A 6,000-nucleotide genomic window follows, 5' to 3' on the forward strand; every position below is an offset into this window, starting at 1 on the left:
AAAGGATGGAAGGCTGAGTCAACCTTGAGCCTGGGGAGATTCGAACTTGCAGTAATTGCAGGCAGCTGAATGTTAATAACAGGCTATTAGTCTGCTGCGCCACCATTTATACCATTTATACTTGCTGTATAAATAAATAGACAAATAAATAAATAATTCAAAGCAAGCTGGATTCAGTAAGGCTTGTTTGTTTAAATGTATATCTTGCCTTTTTTCAGAAACTCAAAATAATGTATATAGTATTTCCTGTCCATTTTTTTCCATACAAGAACGCTATAAGGGCGTTGATAGTGATATAAACAGATATATACTATATTGGGGCCTTAGCCTACAGTCTCATAGATTCTCCATTCAAAATAGAACTTCAGACTAAACGTGAATATAATCAGATTATACACTTTATGGCCTTAGAAATATGGATAAAAAAACAACTTATATATCAAGATAAAAATATTTCTAAGAAAAGTCTGCATTAAGTATTTTTAATATTTACATTGAAAAGCATGATATCTCTATAGCTTTGCAGGCCCTTTTCTTTCTTTTTCTTTGTTTTTCTTTTTCCCCCTAATTACTTACTTAGGGATTATTCTTTATACTGTTTATGTTGTTTGTATTTTTTGCCATGGATTGCACCAGTGAGGCTAAAACCAATTTCATTGTATATATTGATGTACAATGACAATAAAGGCTATATTATATTGTATTTGTGAGAAATACTTAATCTGACATTCATTTCTACTTTTAAAACATGCCTCCCTTCCACTCCCCAATTCCAGCTGGACTGGAACTATAGTAGCAAAATAATTACTTCCTTTCTTCCAAATTTCTCTCTAGCATGTGGTTATAGCTGTTATGCTTCATGGTTTCTACATGATTCTTACCACAGAGAAAGTAAAATATTGCTTTTAATCCATGCTGCAGGTTTCACAATAGTAACATCTTCTTGCATATCTTAAAATAATAAGTTTATTCTCTCCCCCCCCCCCCCGCCCCCCCCACTACCTTAGCAATGAGAGAGGGCATCAACTTTCCTATGAAAGGCTTTGCTTTTCTCTGGAATACCTTGAACCATTATTGCCCTTCTTCTAACATATTACGTATCTAGATTTTGTGGTTTCAAGCCTAATTTAGTTCACTAGCACTGTTGTATATAATTTCTCCTCTACCATTTGCTTGATTGTTTCTTAAAGTGCTGAGCATATAATATAGTGACGCTTCCTAAAGATGCTATGGTACAGGTCTATTGACCAAACTCATACCATTTCGCCCCTGTGTAGCCATCACAGTAGGGGTCTCTAATTACATGTGGGAAGTTTTCAGTTTGGGAAAAACTGACATCAGAGCCCCAATTTTAATGTTCCTTTTGTGAGCCCATGCAATTTTTTTAAAGGAACAAATTTACTGTTTAACTGTTTCGACAGTCATACAATTACATATTTTTGTAAAATAAAATTGGTAGGAAGTTATGCATACATGTATACATGCAGTTGCTATATATGAGTTTCAATCACTTGAGTGGAAAAAACTGAGTAAATTATATATTGAACTGCTAACTGGTGTGAAGGCCTTGTGGTTTCCATGGTAACTGGGCTGGAAATAGCTCCATGTGACATCAGAATGGTACAGGTAGAGTGAGATCTAGCCTCCCCCTCCCCCTCAAAAGAGCAGAATTGGTACAAAATATAAGACATGTACAGTATTAGCAAGTTAGTAATACAGTGACATTTGCACTTAACATATTTAAATGTTCGACAACCAAAGGTGGATATGTTTTTATCTCAAGTTAATTAAAAACAATTTTTGATAAGATTCTAGAAGTGTATCTTTTCCAATATCTTTTCAATATCTTTTCAGATAATACAATGCAAATGGAAGCTGATAGAAAAAGAGGGGTGAGTGGACCCCTTCTCTGTTGTATATATGATTGCCATTATTTCATATGCATACAGCTTGACTTCTCTGTCAAGGTTTTTCAAAGTATTTTGTGATGAAGTGACATAAGAGAACCAATTAGTTGATTGTTATAAGATAAAATATTGCATGAATATGATCATTTTTACAGTTCAATTGCAAGTGAAAGAATGTTTAATTTTTTAAAAAACCTCATAATCAAACTGTTAGTCATTAATTTTAACAGTTATACAGAATTCAGCAGATCAGTTTAATAGTATGACTGAACACTGTAGATATACTATACCCCACTGCCTTCCTCGGACCTTTATTTTACATTACTTCCATTCTGGTGTCCCAGATATGTTGGAATTATATCATGGCCAATTGCTTGGATTTCAGAAAGCTGCAATCTCAACACATCTGCTTATATTAAATTGAAGGAGATTACAGTTAAAGTGGGCAGCCCTATATATACAGTTGATCTTCTGCTTTTGACCAGAAGAGTTTGGTTGGCTACAATGAGAAATTAAATGGGCCATTTACCTTATATGTGGCCTGGCTTCATGCATATTACTGACTTATTCTTGGAAGTACTAATACTTTCCTGCTCCTTTTACTCAGATCACCTAAACTATTTGTCTAGGATTTTGTGGGGCACATATCTAAAGCAGAATATCAGCAAATAGCCTGAATCTACAAAGATGAAGTCAGGAAAGCTAAACTCAAAATGAAATAAGTCTTGCAACAAAAGTCAAAAATAACAAAAAGAATGCTTTTTTCAACATGTAAAAAAAAAAGAAAAAAGTCAAGGAAATTATTGGTTCATTAAAGGGAGAAAATGGCAAGAAGGTGACAAGCAGCAAGGAAAAAGCAGAACTGCTTAACTCATTTTTGGCATCTGCCTTTACACACACAAACCAGTTCAACCATTCTGAAAAAACACTGTGAAATGCTGATTAGGAGTGCAAGTGAAATAAGCAAGAAAATGGTACGAGAACACCTATCCACCCTAGAGGAGTTCAAATCAGCAAGACCAGATGGATTACACCCCAAGGTTCTGAAGCAATTGGCATATGTGTTTTTGGAACTACTGAACCACATCTTTCAAAAATCCTGGCGCATTGTGAAAGTACCAGAGACTGGAAAAGGGTTGATATAGTTCCATCTTCAAAAAAAAAGGGGGGGGGAATGGATCCAGGAAACTACAGATCTATTAGTCTGACATCAATATCTGGGAAGATTCTGGAAAAGATAATCTGTGAACATCTAGAGCAGGGGTGGGCAACTGTGGCCCTTTTACAACCTGTGGACTTCAACTCCCAGAATTCCTGAGCCAGCTTGGCTGTCTCAGGAATTCTGGAAGTTTAAGTCCACAGGTTGTAAAAGGGTCATAGTTGCCCACCCCTGATTCTAGAGACTAAACAAAATTATAACCAGAAGCCAAAGCAGATTTGCCAAAAATAGTTCAGACAAAACCTATTGCATTCTTTGACAATGTGAGCAAATTAGTGGACCAGAGAAATGCTGTGTAATTTACTTGGACTTTAGTAAGGCATTTGATAAAGTAGACCATAACCTACTACTTGATAAGATAGAAAAATATTTGGTTAGATAGCATCACCATCCGATGGATTCATAACTAACTGACCAACTGCACTCAACATGTAGTCCTTAATAGAACTGCATCTACATGAAGGGAAGTATGTAGTGGGGTACCCCAAGGTACCATTATCTTAGGCCCAGTAGTCTTCAAGATCTTCATCAATGATTTAGACAAAGAAATAGAAGGGGAACTCATCAAATTTGCACACAGTACCAAGCTGACAGGAATACATAACACTTCAGAAGATAGAGAAGGATCTCTATAGACTTGAACACTGGGCTCTATTTAACAAAATGAAATTTAGCGCTGAGAAAAGTAAGGTTCTACATTTAGGCAAGAAAAACCAAATGCACAGGTATAGAATAGCTGGTACCTGATTCAATACTGTGTTTCCCCAAAAATACGACCTATTCACAAAATAAGTCCTAGCTTGATTTTTTGGGGTGGACCTAATATACGCCCTACCCAAAAGTTAAGCCCTAGAGAAGGGGTGGGCATGGCCAGCAGAGGAGGCAGCCCTTCCCTTCCCTGGTCAGATAATGGCAGCTGGGCCCCTTAATCACGACCCGCGGATCAGCTGAGATGATCGGGAGCTGCTTCTTGTTTTATCTCTCTAGACACCTGGAGGTGTTTCTTGTACACTCTTGCTAGCCCCAACCATTCCACGGCACTGGGCAACCTCGCAGCCGAGGGCCCCTTGTCAAATCCCAATCCGGGTCTCACCATACCTGGGGGTGGTAGGGCGGCTGGTTCCTAGTTCAATACTGTGTTTCCCTGGTTCGATACCATGTTTCTGTTCATCAGCTGTTCACCCCTGCAGCCGTGCACACGCTTCCAGCCATGCTTCCCAGGACTCTGCATCATGCCCTCGGCCCGGTCACGCCACTGCGACCGGATGTCCCATCGCCACCGTCGCCTCCCTGTTCTTCGTGGGTCGGCCGCGCACCTCATTGCCTGCCGGTGCTGCTCACAGCCAAACTCAGCCAGAAGAGAGGCCTGTTGACGAGCGGATGGCTGGCGCTGTCCTAATGTGTCCCACTGCCACCACCACCTCCCTGTTCTTCATGCCAGCCACACACATTGTTGCCTGCCAGTGCCACTTGCAACCAGACCCGGCCAGGAGTGTGGCCTGCTGACGAGCGGCTGGCCAGCACTGTCCTGACGTGTTCCGCCATTGGAGTCCCGCTTGTCGTTGGACTCGCCACCTCCGATGGTTGCAACTCCATGCCTCCCCCTCCCATGATAGTCATGGTAGATCTGGGACACCTCGCTCCACACCAGGCAAGAGCAGCCCAGCAGGACAGCCGAAAGCAGTGCTGCCAGAAGGGCAAAGAACCCCTGCGAGGCCAGCAGTGGGACAGGCAGCTGCTTGACTGCCAGTGGCCAAAAGTGTCCCAGCAGCAGCAGGGCCAGCAAGCAGGGCAGGCAGAGGCTGGAGCGCGCCAAGAACTTAGGCCATTGCAGTCGATTGAGGGGGCACAAGGCGCGTAGGGCCTCCTGCTGCTTTTGCAGCCTCAATCGGCTGCAAGAGCAGTTGGGATTCTTCAAGGTGGCGGCAGGAGATCATCAACTGATCGGCTGCTCCATGGACTAAGCTGCTGATAAGAGGAGCAGTTTTCCCCACCCCCCACCTCCTGGTACATGGGGGGAAAATAAGACCTCCCCAAAAATAAGCTCAAGCTCTTATTTCGGGGGTCAAAAGAAAATAAGACCCAGTCTTATTTTCAGGGAAACATGGTAGTAGTAGCTGCAAGAAGGATCTGGGAGCCCTAGTGGACAACCATTTAAATATGAGCCAGCAGTGTACAGCAGCTGCCAAAAAAACCAACAGTCCTAGGCTGCATTAACAGAGGGATAGAATCAAGACTACATGAAGTATTAATGCTACTTATAATTCCACACTTGCATTCAGTTTTCGTTCTCACAATATAAAAAAGATGTTAAGACTCTAAAAAAGAGTTCAGAGCAGAGCAAGAAAAATGATTGGGGAACTGGAGGCTAAAACATACAAGAACGGTTACGGGAATTGAGGATATCTAGTTTAATAAAAAGATGGAGTAGGGTAACATGGTAGCTATGTTCCAATATCTAAGGGGTTGCCACAAAGAAGAGCGGATCAATGTAGTCTCCAACATAAGCACCAGAAGGCAGGAGAAGAAGCAATGGATGGAAACTAAAGAGGGAACCAACCTAGAACTAACAGAACAATTAATCAGTGGAACAATTTGCCTCCAGAAGTTTTGTGTGGTCCAACACTGAAAGTTTTTAAGAAAAGATTGGACAATCATTTCTCTGAAATGGTATAGAATTTCCTGCCTGAGCAGAGGGTTGGACTAGAAGACCTCCAAGGTTCCTTTCAACTCTGTTATTATTGCTGAGTATTTAAAGGGATGAAGTGAAAGGAACAAGAGAAATAAAAGGTAAACTTGGAATATCAAATTAGTTAAAGAAAGTGGTTTTTCCTCATTATTGTATAATACACTGTACTAGCCTTCTGAATATGT

This window comes from Pituophis catenifer, unplaced genomic scaffold (genome assembly GCF_029215685.1).
Source record: "Pituophis catenifer annectens isolate HBS135680 unplaced genomic scaffold, rPitCat1.0.hap2 SCAF_7, whole genome shotgun sequence".
In the NCBI taxonomy this organism is placed as follows: domain Eukaryota; kingdom Metazoa; phylum Chordata; class Lepidosauria; order Squamata; family Colubridae; genus Pituophis; species Pituophis catenifer.